Source organism: Micromys minutus (assembly GCF_963924665.1).
Source record: "Micromys minutus genome assembly, chromosome: 2".
In the NCBI taxonomy this organism is placed as follows: Eukaryota; Metazoa; Chordata; class Mammalia; order Rodentia; family Muridae; genus Micromys; species Micromys minutus.
In genome coordinates, this window is record NC_137971.1 from 14,721,193 (window position 1) to 14,738,271 (window position 17,079).

Here is a 17,079-nt window from a genome sequence, read left to right on the forward strand (position 1 = left end):
TATTCTAGGTCTTTTGATATTCCAGATAAAATTGCACATTGCTCTTTCCAACTCAATGAAGAACTGGGTTGGAATTTTGATGGGGATTGCATTGAATCTGTAGATTGCTTTTGGTAAGATGGCCATTTTTAGAATCAGGTCTACTTAGAAGCAAATCAAATGAAAAAGTTGACCTTTAAAACATTTTTTTAAAGTAGCTAAATTTCCATGTTTTATGTAAGATGGGAGTCCTCAATAAAGAGAGTCATGAAAACCACCAAGTTAAGCATAGTGACAAGCCTTGAGAGTCAGAGGCAGGAAGATCTCTGAGTTTGAGGCTAGCCTGATCTATAGAGTGAGCCATGGCTACTCAAGAGAATCCCTGTCTTGGGAAGGAAAAAAAGAAAGAAAAAAATAGAAGAGAAGAAAGCCAACCAAATATCCACAGGAAGGAAGGCAAAAGAAAGGAAAGAAGAAAGAAAGGGAGAAAGGGAGGAAGAGAGAGAAAGAAAACAAACCACATATCTACATACAAAATAATAAAACAAAAACCCCATCTCCCATATCCCAAAAAAAGAAACACTCACCACCCAACTTCAAACAGACTAAAACCTTAACATAATGCCTCAAACTCTAAAACTGTTAGAGGAAAAGAGTTCAAGGAGTATGTATACACAGAAACTTTTCAATGGGATTCTAGTCACACAAGAAATAAGGCCAATAACAGATGTGACCTCATGAAATTGAAAAAGCCTCTGGGGCTGGAGAGATGGCTCATCAGTTAAAAGCACTGACTGTTCTTCCAGAGGTCCTGAGTTCAATTCCCAGCAACCACATGGTGGCTCACATCCATCTATAATGAGATCTGGTGTCCCCTTCTGGCGTGCAGGCATAACACTATACATAATAAATAAATAAAGGTTAATTTAAAAAAAAAAAAAAGAACATCATCATCAGCCAAAGCACTGAGGTGGAAAGAGTGATTGGGAGAAGGAGCACCTTCAATGTAAATACATAGAATATCCAATAAATTTTTTAAAAATCTAAAAAAGAAAAAAAAAGAACAAAAAAATAGGGCTTGATATTAAAAAAGATGAAGATGAAGATGAAGAAGAAGAAGAAGGAGAAGGAGAAGGAGAAGAAAGGAAAGAAAGAAAGAAAGAAAGAAAGAAAGAAAGAAAAAAAGAAAGAGCATCTGAACAGCAAAGGAACCAGTTAACTGAGTAAAGATACAGCCTACAGACTAAGAATATTTACTAGCTAGACATCTGTCAAAGGACTACATCTAAAATATACAAGAAATAAACAGCCCAGAGCCAGGGAGATGGCACAAGCAGAAAAGCATGACGAATTGAGTTCAGATTCACAGATAAGGGCTGGAGAGATGGCTCAGTGGTTAAGAACACTGACTGCTCTTCCAGAGGTCCTGAGTTCAATTTCCAGCACCCACATGGTGACTCACAATCATCTATAACAGATTCACAGACAAAATGCAAATAAAATAAAATAAAAACAATGTCAAATAAAAGGCATGGCAGCAGATATCTGTAACCTGAGTGCTGGGAAAGAGAACAGGAAGACCCCTAGAGCTTGATGTCCAAGCTAGTCTAGTTAAATAGGTACAGTGAAAGACCCTCATCAAAAAGCAAGGTGAAGAGAGATGGAGAAGGACACTTGACACTGACCTATGCTCTCCAAAAGATACTTGTGCCTAGGTACTCACCAAAAAAAAAAATGTATAACACACAAAGAAGAAAAATACAGTCTCAAACAATCCAATAAATAGGCAGACAGTTCTTAAAAGATGAACTACAAGGGGTCAATAAAAATGCTCCTTTGATGAGTATGAAGTGCCCTTCCTTATCTTTTTTGATAACTTTTGATTGAAAGTCAATTTTATTTGATATTAGAATAGCCATTCCAGCTTGTTTCTTGAGACCATTTGCTTGGAAATTTTTTCCCCAGCCTTTTACTCTCAAGTACTGTCTGTCTTTGTCACTGAGATGTGTTACCTGTATGCAGCAAAATGCTGAATCCTGTTTATGTATCCAGTCTGTTAGTCTGTGCCTTTTTATTGGAGAATTAAGTTCATGGATGTTAAGATACATTAAGGAATAATGGTTGTTGTTTCCTGTTACTTTTGTTGTTAGAGGTGAAATTATGTTTGTGTGGCTATCTTCTTTTGTGTTTGTTGCAAGAATATTACTTTCTTACTTTTCCTAGAATGTACTTTCCCTCTTTGTGTTGGAGATTTCCATTTATTATCCTTTGTAGGACTGGATTTGTGGAAAGATATTGTGTAAATTTATTTTCGTCATAGAATATCTTGGTTTCTCCGCCTATGGTAATTAAGAGTTTTGCTGAGTATAGGAGCCTGGGCTAGCATTTGTTCTCTTAGGGTCTGAATGACATCTGTCCAGGATCTTCTAGCTTTCATGGTCTCTGTTGAAAAGTCTGGTGTAATTCTGATAAGATACTGCCTTTACATGTTATTTGACCTTTTCTCCTTACTGCTTTTAATAGTCTTTCTTTGTTTTGTGCATTTGGTGTTTTGACTATTATGTGTTGGGAAGAATTTCTTTTCTAGTTCAGTATATCAAAGAAAAAAAAATCTACCAAGATAAACTCTCAATTCTGAACATCTATGTTCCAAATGCAAGGACACCCACATTCATTAAAAAAAAAAAAAAAAAACTTTATTAAGGCTCAAAGCACATATTGCACCTCACACAATAATACTGGGGGACTTCAACAGTCCACTCTCAGCAATCGGCAGATTATGGAAACAGAAACTAAACAGAAACACAATGAAACTAGCAGAAGTTATGAACCAAATGGATTTAACAGATATCTATAGAACATTTCATCCTAAAACAAAAGAATATACCTCCTTCTCAGCACTTCATGGTACCTTCTCCAAAACTGACCATATAACTGGCCACAAAACAGGCCTCAACAGATACAAAAAGATTGAAATAATCCCATGCATCTTATCAGATCTGCATGAACTAAGGCTAGTCTTCAATAAGAACAAAAACAACAGAAAAGCCACATACACATGGAAGCTGAACAATGCTACTCAATGATAACTTGGCCAAGGAAGAAATATAGAAAGAAATTAAAGACTTTTTAGAATGAAGGCACAACATGCCCAAACGTATGGTACACAATGAAAGCAGTGCTAAGAGGAAAACTCATAGTTCTGAGTGCCTCCAAAAAGAAACTGAAGAGAGCATACACTAGCAGCTTGACAGCACACCTGAAGTTCTAGAACAAAAAGAATCAAATACACCCAAAAGCAGTAGAAGGCAGGAAATAATCAAACTCAGGGCTGAAGTCAACCAAGTAGAAACAAAAAGAACTATACAAAAAAAAAAAAAAAAAAAAAAAAAAAATCAACAAAACCAGGAGATGGTTCTTTGAAACAAAATCAACAAGACAGATAAACTCCCTAGCCAGACTAACCAGAGGGCACAGGGACGATATCCAAATTAGCAAAATCAGAAATGAAAAGGGAGACATAACAACAGAAAAGGAGAAAATTCAAAAAAAATCATCAGATCCTACAAAAGCCTATACTCAACAAAACTAGAAAATATGGAGGAAACACATGATTTTCTAGACAAATACCAGGTACCAAAGTTAAATCAGGGTCATCAGATAAACCATCTAAATAGTCTCATGACCCCTAAAGAAATAGAAGCAGTCATTAAAAGTCTCCCAACCAAAACAAAGCCCAGAACCAGATGGACTCGGTGCAAAATTCTATCAGACCTTCAAAGAAGACCTAATACCAATATTCTTCAAACTATTCACAAAATAGAAACAGAAGGAACACTACCCAATTCATTCTATGAAGCTACAATTACACTTATACTTAAACCACATGAAGACCCAACAAAGAAAGAGAACTTCAAACCAATCTCCCTTATGAACATCAATGCAAAAATACTCAATAAAATTCTCGCAAACAGAATCCAAGAACACATCAACATGATCATCCATCATGATCAAGTAGGCTTCATCCCAAGGATGCAGAGATGGTTCAATATATGAAAATGCATCAGTGTAATCCACTATATAAACAAACTCAAAGAAAAAGTCACATGATCATCTATCTCATTAGATGCTGAGAAAGCATTTGACAAAATTTAACACTCTTCATGTTAAAAGTCTTGGAAAGATCAGGAATTGAATGAAGGTCCATACCTAAACATTGTAAAAGCAATATACATCAAACCAGTAGCCAGGAACAAACTAAATGGAGAGAAACTTGAAGCAACCCCACTAAAATCAGGAACTAGGCAAGGCTGCCCACTCTCTCCCTACCTATTCAATATAGTACTCCAAGTCCTGGCCAGAGCAATTAGACAAGAAAAAGAGGTCAAAAGGATACAAATTAGAAAGGAGGAAGTCAAAATATCACTATTTACAGATGATATGATAGTATACTTAAGTGACCCCAAAAATTCCACCAGAGAACTCCTAAACCTGATAAACAACTTCAGCAAAGTGGCTGGATATAAAATTAACTCAAATTAACTCAAACAATCAGTAGCCTTCCTCTGATAAGCAGGAAGGAGAAGGCAGGCTGAGAAAAAAAGATTAGGGAAACGACACCCTTTACAATAGTCACAAACAATATAAAATACTTTGCTGTGACTCTAACCAAGGAAGTAAAAGATCTGTATGCCACAAACTTCAAGTCTCTGAAGAAAAAAATCAAAGATCTCAGAAAATGAAAAGATCTTCCATTGGCAAAATTAATATAGTAAAAATTGCCCATCTTGCCAAAAGCAATCTACAGATTCAATGCAATCCCCATCAAAATTCCAACTCAATTCTGTATAGAGTTGGAAAGAGAAATTCGCAAATTCATTTGGAATAATAAAAAACCCAGGATATTGAAAATTATTTTCAACAATAAGAGAACTGCTGGAAGAATCATAATCTCCAACCTTACGCTGTATTACAGAACAGTCGAGATAAAAACTGTTCAGTATTGGTAGAGACAGGCAGGTAGATCGATGGAATAAAACTGAAGACCCAGAAATGAACCCACACACCTATGGTCACTTGATCTTTGACAAAGGACCTAAAACTATCCAGTGGAAAAGAGCATTTTCAACAAATGGTGCTGGTAGAAGAATGCAAATAGATCCATTTTTACCACCTTGTACAAAGCTCAAGTTCAAGTGGATCAAGGACCTCCACATAAAATCCAATACACTGAAAATAATAGAAGAGAAAGTGGGGAAGAGCCTTGAACACATAGTCACAGGGGAAATTTTTCTGAACAGAACACCAATCAATGGCTTATGCTCTAAGATCAAGAATCAACAAATGGGACCTCATGAAATTGTAAAGCTTCTGTAAGGCCAAGGACATTATCAATAGAACAAAATGGCAACCAACCAATTGGGAAAAGATCTTTACCAATCCTACATCTGATAGAGGGCTAATATCCAATATATGCAAAGATCTCAAAAAGTTAGACTCCAAGGAATCAAATTGCCCTGTTAAAAAATGGGGGACAACTGCGCTCACTTTTCTCCCACCTTGAGAAGAGCCTATACCCAAAGGATGCTCCAACATATAACAAGGACACATGCTCCACCATGATCATAGCAGCCTTATTTATAATAGCCAGAAGCTGGAAAGAACCCAGATGTCCTTCAACAGAGGAATGGATACAGAAAATGTGGTACATTTACACAATGGAGTACTACTCGGCTATTAAAAACAATGGCTTTATGAAATTCTTAGACAAATGAATGGCACTAGAAAATACCATCCTGAATGAGGTAACCCAATCACAAAAAAACACATATGATATGCACTCACTGATAAGTGAATATTAGCCCAAAAGCTCCAAATATCCAAGATACAAGCCACAGATCACGTGAAACTCAAGAAGTTGGAAGACCAAAGAGTGGATGCTTCAATCCTTCTTAAAAGGGGGAACAAAATAGTAACAGGAGAAAATAAAGAGACAAAGTGTGAGGCAGAGACTGAAGGAAAGGATATCCAGAGACTGCCCGGCCTGGGAATCCATCCCATATACAATCATCAAACCCAGACAATATTGTGAATGCCAAGAAATGCATGCTGACAAATGCCTGATATAGCTGTCTCCTAAGAGGCTCTGCCAGATCTTGAGAAATACAGAGGTGGATACTCTCAACCAACCACTAGACTGAGAATGGGGTCCCCAATGGAGGAGTTAGAAAAAGGACTGAAGAAGCTGAAGGGGTTTTCAACCCCACAGGAAGAACAACAATATCAACCAACCAGACCCTACAGAGCTCCCAGAGACTAAACCACCAACCAAAGGGACCCATGGCTCCAGCTGAATATGTAGCAGAGAATGGCCTTAGCAGGCATCAATGAGAGGAGAAGCCCTTGGCCCTGTGAAGGCTCAATACTCCAGTGTAGGGGAAGGCCAGGGCGGGCAGATGGGAGGGAGTGGGTGAGTGGGGGAACATTCTCATAGAGGCGGGGAGAAGGGAGAAGGGGGGTGAGATAGGGGGATTCCAGAGGGGAAACCAGGAAAGGGGATAACATTTGAAATGTAAGTAAATATCCTGTGTGCAGAATAGTCCACTGATAATTTTTGCTGAGCCAAAATTATCAGCCCTTCAAGATTTCTGCATCTAAAGGTCTGTCAGTGATCTTGGGCTAGAAGGCCAAAGACTGACTCTAACATGTTGCTAACAGGGGGCTGCTGGTGGAGATTTATCTCTGCAATCTCTCTAAGCTCTGGAAATAGTGTTGGGCTTCCTGTGTTTTTAGATATTTGGCCATTCTCAGATTTCTGACGGAGTTGAAGACTAATTTGGTTTTACAGCCTATCCAAGATAATTAACTTTGAGAAAACATAGTCATTTAGAATATTTTCAAGTGATAATAGTCATACACAGCTTACATAATAGTCATGTACAGCTTAAAGGCAAAGGTTTTTTGGTTTTTGTTTTTTAAATTAAACAAAAAGAGTGATATGTAGATTAATGTTAATCCAATACATGATTGGACAGGAAAGGAGGTGAGGAAAAGGAGAGGAAACAGAAAAGGAGGAGTCAGGGAGTAAAAGGGAAAAGGAAAAGTCAGAGGAGGAACAGGAACAGGAGGACAACTAATGGCAAGTAAGAAGGGATCTCCTAGGAGGGGAATAGAGAGTATAGTGGTAAATCTGCCCAAAATAGATGGGCAGCTTGTTTTCCTAATTACCGAGTTGTGCTTCAATTGAATGGGTTTATTTGGGTTGAAGAAGATATTGCAACAAATTGGCAATTTGGGTTGAAAAGGATATTGCAACAATATCCAATACTAATAATAAAAGAAAAACACTCAACTTTGCCACCCATAGGAGAAATGCAAATCAAAACTACACTGAGAATGCATCTCCAATCAGAAGGGCAATCATTAAGAAAACAAATAATGAAAAATGCTAATCAGAACATGGTCAAAAGGAATTTCTTACTTATGCCTTGCTGATAATATGTATACTAATTCAGCTATATAGAAGTCAATATGGAGGTTCTCAAAACACTAAGAACAGATCACCCATGTGACTTGCTCTGTCACTCCTGGGTATTTAACCTTAAGAACTACTTCAAGCTACCAACCTGACAAGTTGCCAAACATTTACATAGTCAAACCAGAGAACCAGCTTCTGAAGTTGTTCTCTGACCTCCCCATATGCACCACAGCACATATACACAAATACACAAAATAAATCTTTTTTTTTCACTAGCAAGAGAGGACTAGGAAGATGGATAGGTACTTGAAGCATATGCCATGCAGGTGTGAAGTCCTGAGTTCAGACCCTTGACTCCATATAAATGCCAGGTGGGCATGGTAACCCACCTGTATAATTCCAGCCTCGAGGGCAGAACAGGATCCTTAAAACAAGATGGCCAGCAATACTCGAGGCAAGCTCTAGAATTGATTGAGAAACCCTGCCTTAGTAACAAGATGGAAGATTGTGGATGATTACAAATATCAACCTTGGAATTCCACATACACCCACATACATGTGCACATGTACAAACATAAAAACATACACATACACCATGCACACATGAAAATGGAAAGAGTTAGGCTTTGGCATGGTGGCACACATCTTCAATCTCAGCACTCAGAAGGCAGAGGTAGGAGGATCTCTGTAAATTAAAAGCCAGCCTGGTCTATAAATTGAGTTCAGGACAGGCAGGGCTGTTACACAGAGAAACCCTATCTCAAAACAAAAAACAAAAAAAAAGTTAAGAAAAAAATAGAAAAAGTTAGCCAGAAATAGGAGAACAAGCATTTTATGAAATAGAAAATACAAATAACAACTTAATAGGAAAAATTATTAGCTTCATTTATAATCAGCAAAAGGACCAGATTATAATAAACCAGGGATGGTGATGCACACCTTTGATCCCAGCACTTCAGAGGCAGAGGCAGGCGAATCTCTGTGAGTTTGAAGCCAATCTGATCTACACAGTAAGTTCTAGGCCAACCAGAACAACATGGTGAGATCCTGTCTAAAAAATTAAGTTTAAAAAGATTATAATGAGATACCAATTTAGACCTCCAAAATAGTAATAATGACAACAGATAATCATTTAAAAATAATAAAATGTAATTCCAGCACTTAGGAGGCTGGGTCAAAAGGTCTGTCAGGGGTACTAGGCCAGCTTGAGCTACATACTGAGTTATAAATCAAACTGGACTAACTAGAGAATAAGATACACCTCACAACACAAAACAATAATATCAATGAAATTTAAATCTGGCAATACTTTAGTAAAGACCAAAAGGCTATTGAGTACCTAAACAGATACAATCAATATGAATAACAATTCAAGATCATCATGCCAAGTTAAAGAACTTATCCTTCATCTCAGCAATTCTACTTCTGAGTCTAGATCTCAGAGAAATAAAAATATCTGGCAAGGAGGAAGGGTGGTGAGACTAGTAAATTATCCAGAAGGTGGATAAATGCAAATTTACTTTGGGTGACAGACAGTCTTGAGTTGTTAGTTAGTTAGTTGGTCAGTATTTTGCTTGTTTTTAATGAGGATCTTGCTGTATAACCCAGACAGCCTGGAACTCAAATTTTGATGCCTCAAGTGTTCCAAGTGATGATGGTATTTACAAGTGTGCAAACACACCAAGCTCAAAGTCATGGTTTGCTCCCTCTTTGCCTTTGAAAATGCTACCCCATTCTTTGCTGAATGTTCTTCTCTTTTCTTGTCCAATTTTGTAAACTCTTGCTCATTTCACATTAAAAGTTAATAGTGGAGCAAGACATGGTGATGCCCACGTTTAATCTCAGCACTTGGGATGCAGAGGTAGGCAGATCTCTGTAAGTTTAAGACTAGTTTGATCTACAAAGCAAGTTCCAAGACCAAAAAAAAAAAAAAAAAAAAAAAAAAAAAAAAAAAAGTCAATAGTTAGTTATACAAGACAGACTTGACTGAGTTCCTTACTTCTAACTGAATAATTATAGTTAAGACTTTTTCTTTCTTTCTTTTTTCCCCTCTCACCCCCAGTGTTGGAGATTACACCCAGAGCTACATGCAGGCTAAGTAAGCACTATACCACAAAAGTATAACTCTTAACCAAGTTTCCTAATCTTTCTGAGCCTTGGTTTACAGTTTTCCACAGTAGCTCTATGTTGTAATAGATTGGAGAATAAATTATTCAGAGCTGGCTTGAGCTACACATTGAGATCTTGTCCAAAAGCAAAACAAAAACAAAAAAAAAAAAAACAGAATAACAAAAACAATTTTCCTTTGCAAAATGAATACGTCTGCCCTGGGGTTTGCTGTGAGGCACCCAGCATGGCACTGAATGTTGTCAACATCTCCTGAACACTATTTTTACAAGTGTCTCCTCATGAAGTCTTCCTTAGCAAACTCACTCTCCTACACAGTATGAGCACACCTCTTTGGTCAGCACATAACACTGTGTTCACAGCTCTTTTTAAACAAACCTCAGCTGAACATTGATACACACCAGTATTCTAAGTGATCGGAGGCCAAGGCTAGAAAACCAAATAAGAATGGTCTCAAGGCCATTCTGGGCAATACAGTTGAGACCCTCTCTCAAAAAAAGGAGGTGCTAAAGAGATAGCTCAATGGTAAAGAGCACTTGTTGCTCTTACAGAAGACTCAGGTTTGGTCCCCAGAGCCCACACTGTGGTTCGAAATCATTTGTAACACCAGTTTCAGGGGATCCAACTCCCTCTTCTAACTTCCACCTGCACCAGGCACAGTAGAACATACACACATGCAAACGGAAAGCACTATGTGGGGGAGGGCACACAAAAACCTTACTAAACACAAGAAATTACAGAAAGAGTAGGAGTTAAAGTAGAACCAGGAAAAAGCTGCTACTCTGATCTGACCAGCTTCAGCTGGAAAATCCTCTCAAACCTGCTAATCAGGTGACCATGTACCTTAGCTCTGTACACCACCTCCTCCTTTGTGAAGATTTCTGAGACTGTCTCTAGAACCATATGTAGGGTAAGCCACTGACCTGTCCAAACCTGCCATCTTAGGGATGAAAATGAAGCAAAGCTTCTCTCTATCCCACACCACTGCCCATTCAGAGCACCCAGCTATAAGGGTGATCAGTGACAAAGTGGGACAAAGAAAACAGCTTGAGTGATGGCTCATTGGGAGCAGCAGTGACGGTCCCATACATCATGCCTATCTTCTTTTTGAGGGATCATGCTCAGGTCTTCAAACAGTTACCACCTATGGAGTAAGAAGTAGCTGTCCCTTCCATCTGACTCACTTCAGGCATTTACAGTAACTACCTGACATGCATTCCAACTTACAATCCTTGCTTGTAAGACTTGCTCTCACACTTCCACAATTTATACTACTGATGCTATGATCACATCCACTATTGGGAATAAATCATTACTTTCATGACCATTTCCACTGCTAACAGAGCTCCATTCTGCTCCACTGTATCTTCCTTTAGTTAAACAAATACAGGTGAAATGTTAAGAAAGAGAAGCAATAAAAGATGAACAACAATTTATTATTTATTTCACAGCTTTTCCAGCATAAAGGTAAAATGAATCTCTCCTCCCTTCAACCCAACCCCACCATGAACCCAACATTCAATCACTAGAGTGTGATCAATCAGTCTTTCCAATGATGCTATATATAAATAGTATCTCCTCACAAGCAAGAGCTATGTCTTCTTCCTCTCTAGCTGCCTGCTGCAGCCAGAATAAACAACTTATCTGAGAATGATGATTTTAAAGCAGCAGTCATCCTGACTTCTAGAACATAAGGGAGGGAAAGAGTGTGTTAAGCTGAAACTGGAACAGACACCAGCTATTAAAATGTGCCCACAACTTTAATTCCTACTGTCCCAATGAGCATCACTGTTAAGACTAGAACATACTATTTACTTACAGACACTATTAAAACGAAGTTTGAAAACAACCTTAAAGAACATTTATATTAATGAAATTATTCCTATGCAGAAATTTACATTTCTGCCCTCCCCCCACCCCAATCACTGAAGATCAAATCTAGGGCCTCCTCTCACATCTAGGTAAATGCTTTATCATTGAGATATAATTACTAATTTTGACTTAAGTACAAAAAAAAAAAAAAAAAGTTACTCTCTGTAGTTACCTTTAGGCCCCAAACTGAAAAGATGCTGTGTCACAGAGCTACAGGCACCTAACCTAGGTGCTTGCTGGGATACCATTCCACCTGTCAAATTAACTATTTTCTGGAAGATTCTGCATTTTACAAAAACCACTATTAGCAGAGCAGTGGTGATTTGTGCCTTTAATTCCAGCACTAGGGAGGCAGAGGCAGTCAGATCTCTGTGAGCTCAAGGCTAGGCTAGTCTACAAATCAAGTTCTATGACAGCCAGGGCTACACAGAGAAACCCTGTGTCAAAAATGGACCTTCCCCACCCCACCCCCCAAAAACCAGTGTCCTGTACCATTCCCATCTATTTGTTTTAAGTCTATATATATATATCATAAACACTATTACTTCTCTTCCTAACACACACACATACACAGAGGTTACATACTCTAACATACCCATTCTGAGGAGGGCAGAGAGAATTAAGTAAGAGAAATTTGGTTCAAGTAGTATCATCTTAGATGATCTGCCTTCCAATACCTGAGAGAGTGCCTCCACCTTGCAAATGTGCAGCTGACTGCCCAGGCCAGACCAGGACACAAAAGCTAACCACACACTAAACTAACCCCAGAGATGGACAGCACATGCTGGGCCCCATCACTGCTGAAAGGAATTAGGCACACTCTACTTTTAACTTTGCTACTTTTTTTTTTTTTTTTTTTTTGAGACAGGATCTCACTATGTAAGAAAGCTTGTCTTAAACTTAAAATGTTCTTCTTCAACCCTGAAAGTACTGATATTACAAATGTCTATCACTACACCTAGCATATGTCACTACTTTTCAGAAATAGATAGGGAGATCTAAGACTGCAGGCCTGTAAATTCAGCAACTCGGGAAGGATTACAAGTTCAAGGGTTACAGAGTAATTAGGACAACTCAGAGATTGTGCCTCTAAATAAATAAACAAATAAATAAATAAATGAATGAATAATCAAACAAGAAAGCAAGCTAGCTAGCTAGCTAGTTATAAATATGGCTCAGTGGTAGATTGCTTGACTATACTATATGGGACCCTAGGGTTCCATCCCCACTGCTGCAAGACTATGTTGTAAACTGAGTAACCCCAAAGCAGATTTTCCCATTTATATACTCCACGAGGCTTACTAGTACCTAGTATTCTTGATATGAGTTTCTGCACTAAAAAAAAACACTACATTGTCTCTCATCTCTAAAGTAATCTTTACCTTTGATGGACTTCCACCAGTTTATAACACGGCAATGTCAAAGGTCATTACTGGGTCATAAACTACACTCTGAGGTTGTGCCCCATCATTCACTCTGCTTCCCTGACCCTACCACAAGAAGCAAAACATCTCTCAGGACGTGTCTGTTTGTTAAAGACAGTGTCTCACTTGGACCAGGCTGGCCCCTAAATCAAGAAGTAGCCGAGGATAAACCTGAATGTCAGGTCTGACCCTCATGTTTCTATCTCCCAAGTAAAGAATAATTACAGATGTGTACTAACATGCCCAGTTAATGAAGTGCTGGGAACTGAACTCAAGGATTCCACACATGCAAGGCAAACACTCAACCAGCTTATATCTCCAGGCCTTTTCGTGTTTTTTTTCACCTACTAAAAATAAATAGACCAACAGTACCAAGCACCAGTACTACGCACCAGTACCAAGCTTTATCAGTATTCAAATCTCTCTTAACTCTCAGTCAAATGTGTCACAAAAGAGTGGCTGGCTTCCTTGGGATTAAACCTCATATCGTTAAAGTAAATAGAAAGGAATCACAGGTAAATGCCTACACACACCAAAAGAAAGGGCTTAAGGCAGAAGCAGGTGGATCTTTGTAAATTCGAGGCCAGCCTGGTCTACAGAGTGAGTTAGTTCCAGAACAACCAAAACCACATAGAAAGAACCTGACTCAAAAAGAAAGTGCTTACATACAGCCCCACGGTGACAGCTGAGCTATCCAGTAAAAGAAAAATCTTATAGGCTAGTTCCCCGGACTGCTGGCCTCAAGTCTTCTAGACCTTCTGACTACCTAATCCATACTGCACAGAATTAATAGAACGCTTCAGTTGTATAAGGACGCAATCGCCCAGAAGTGACAGTTCTGCGGAATCTGAAAAGATTATCTAAAGCCTGAAACCATCCTTAATTTTGCTTTCAGACTTTGAGGACTGTCTTTAGGGTGCAGAAAGGTCTGAAAAAGAAGAGCTGGAGGCCAGATGACGCCTAGAGAGAAAACAAAAACAAAAACTGATTCTGGCACCCACAGAGTCACAAGTAGAGCTGAAACACCCCTTGGGGACAAGGGTCTGACCTTTGGCCCCTGCACACCCCCCCAACTCCTCTCACATCAGTCCTCTGGGTTTATTTCTTCCCACTAAGCCCTTCGCCCAGGCCGCTTCGCTCAAGTGAAGGACCCTTCCTCCTTATTCTTTGTGGCAACGTCAGACGGCCCTCACGACGCTGGAACTCTAAGAAGGGACTTCGCTGACCTGTCAGCGGATCCAAAATGGCGGGGCCTAGTCCCAGGACCGGCAGCCGCAGCTCATGTCCAGCCTGGTCCCGGAGGCGTCTCCCAGCCGCTCTCTTGGCACCGGCGGCGAGTGAGAGAAGGGAAGGAACCTGTCTTCTGGAAGTCGACCCTAACTTCAGGATGAGACCTCACTGCAGGCCGGAATAAGTGGGCCGGGACAGTCGGTGGTACCGGCTACCTTCCCTGTCAGCTCACTGACGTGGTAACTAGCCTCAGTCTAGCCCGCTGCCTGGTAACTGCGCGAGTCCTGCTGCGCTCAGCCAATCAGAGCGTGGCACTCTGAAAAGTGGCATTCCGACTATCCAATCGAAGAAAGCCATTAGCTCTAGAAGGCGTGTAATGCCCAAAGAGACCGGATTACTAAGGAAAGAAGAGTACGTAGGGGACAGCCAACGGATTCGAGGATTCTCTGACTGACAGTTACAGAAGCCAATAAACAATGACAAATTGTGTTGGGCGGTTGGAGAGGTGGGGTCAGATAATGTTCGGTTGCAGTGCGCTTGTTTAGCAGTGGCTGCTGGGCATCCATCCTGGGGAGAAAGGCTATGATTTGCTGGAAAGGGGGCGGGGTCCGTTTTGAGAGCTTTAGCGGGCGCCCCTACTTACCCAACTTCATCCTACCAAAGTCAGCTGGGCTTTACTCCTTTAGGGATCACTCCCTTTCCAGGCAGGTCTGGGGTTGAAACGCGTTCCTAAATCCAGCCCATGCAAGCTTTCCTACACCCTCCTGTCTTCTGTGCCCCACTTTGGTTTCTCAAAAGTATGTGTGCCTGTCTCATCCCAACTCTGATTTTGAATTTTCTACTCCATTCCTACCATCCAGAAATAGGGAAAATGATAGCAGAAATCTTGGTTATCTAATTAAAGTATCCTCATTTTCCAGAACTGAGAAGAGTTCTACCGAGGAAAGCTGGTTCCATGAATAGCAGAGAAAAACTTACAACTACCCCAGCCAGTTCGGGGCGGGGAGTAGGGGGATGGGGGTATTTAATACTTCTTTTAAAAAAACAAAAAAGAAGAAGAAATTTGTTTGTCTATCTTAAGATAATGTGCTCTTAGATCTCTCCAGCCTCTCTCAATACCTTACTCCGTATGGCCATGACTCTCAGTTCACTCCTTCCTATTAAGCCTTGGAGAAATCTTAATGAACACTTGGTGGAGGTGCATGAGGCTCAAGTCAGAGGGCATAATCTCATACCATTAGTACACATCATTAACAGAAAAATGGAGATTTCCCATTTTCCTTAGCAATGCTGACAGGTGAAACTTGAGAGAAAGCTTAGCAGTTAAGTGTGTTTGCTGCTCTTCCAGAAGACCTGAGTTCAGGTCCCAACATGTACAAATCACTCTGTCTACTGTAACTCCAGCTCCAGAGGTATCCAACACTTGGGGTACATACACACTGATACTTGTGGGTGTGTGTGTGTGTGAGAGAGAGAGAGACACTCTTTCAGTAACCCTGACTGTTCTTGAACTCATTTTATAGCCCAGGCTGGCTTCAACCTCACAGGGATCTACCTGCCACTGCCTCCCAAGTGCTACACCATTTTGCCAGGCATGGACACATAATTTCAAATAATAAAAATAAATCTTTTGTTTGTTTTCTTCAAGACAGAATCTCTATGTAGCAGCCTTGGCTGTCCTGGAACTGACTTTATAGACCAGACTGACCTCGAACTCACAGTGATCTGCCTGCCTCTGCCTCTCAAGTGCTGGGATTAAAGGCATGTCCATGCCCAGCAAAAGAAATCATTTTTAAAAGAATTAACAAGCCTTTCTTTTCGAATGACAGCTTGCTGAGATAACAGAAGTATCTTCAGAAGGGATTATGTGAGAGGAAGGCATGAGGGTGGGGTCTCTGCTTGCAGATGAGATGATGGAGTCCCCAGCCAATCAGCTGGTGGAACCCAGGTTTGCTGGGAATCACTGGAAAAGCATCTCTCTCCACTTCTTCCCATTTATGGATGACACAAGTCCAAGGAAGTACCATATCTAAGGCCATAGGACTGTCGTCTTGAAACAGGCACCCAAAGGCATTCCATGGGTCATAAACCTCTAATTTAAAAAAATCAGAACCAAAGTCTGATATGAAGAGTCCCCCAATATCTCCCTGTACCTATACATTGGTCTTGGTCTCTAGGTCCAGCTAAAAACCTAAAGGAAGTCAGATGAAGATAATACATCACCAAAGTGTTTCATTCTATGATACCTCTGACCCATTTTTCTCTCCATTTAAAAACTAGAGCTTGGTCTTTTGTGCTTCTCTCTGGTTGGAAAGCAAATAGAAAAACCCTGAAAGTAAACTAAAACTTCCTATTCTCTCCTCCCTACCTAGATATGCCTCCAGACATTAGACATCTTAAAAGTATGTGATTGTCAATTAAAGATGGAAACAGACAGACAGACAGACAGACAGATAGAGATATGACAATCTCCAGCCCCTCACAGGTATGCATCTAATTTAACAAATAAAATTCCTTCTTTCTAGATTTCAGTACATTTATTGAGTTTCTATATACCTGTGAATAGAAAAGGAACAAAGAAATGGTTCTTGTTCTCCTAAATTTTATTTTATAGAAGTGAATACATCAGTTGGTCCCTTAAATATGGAGGATGAGGTGATATCAAATATATACATAAGGGGGTCACGAGAGCAAGAAGCTACACCTCTGACAAGCCTGGAAGTTCAGGCAAAGCTTTTCAGATAAAACGGGACCTAAGTGTAATTCAGAAATTAGCATCAGCAATATAGCAACTGGTTGTTGTCAGGAAAAATTGGAGGTGTTCAGGACGAACAAGACTGAAGATGAGGACAAATCAGAGCACACCTGTAAACACTGCACTCGGTACGGGCAGAGGTGGGATAACAGCTGAACGTTTAGGGCCAGCCAAAACCAGAAAGCTACAGAGCAAGACACTATTGAAAGAGGGCT

The 17,079-nt window shown here is 39.9% G+C and overlaps 1 protein-coding gene across 8 annotated transcripts in view; it reads right to left on the reverse strand.

The window, feature by feature from the left end:
* The window catches only part of GBF1 (golgi brefeldin A resistant guanine nucleotide exchange factor 1), a 133,416-nt gene extending 119,076 nt beyond the window's left edge, over positions 1-14,340 (reverse strand). For all 8 annotated transcript variants that reach the window (XM_080912524.1, XM_080912522.1, XM_080912523.1 and 5 more), the window contains exon 1: positions 14,106-14,340. The gene's annotated coding sequence lies outside the window, so the exon portion shown is untranslated. The remainder of the gene's footprint in view (positions 1-14,105) is intronic.
* Positions 14,341-17,079: the final 2,739 nt, after the last annotated feature.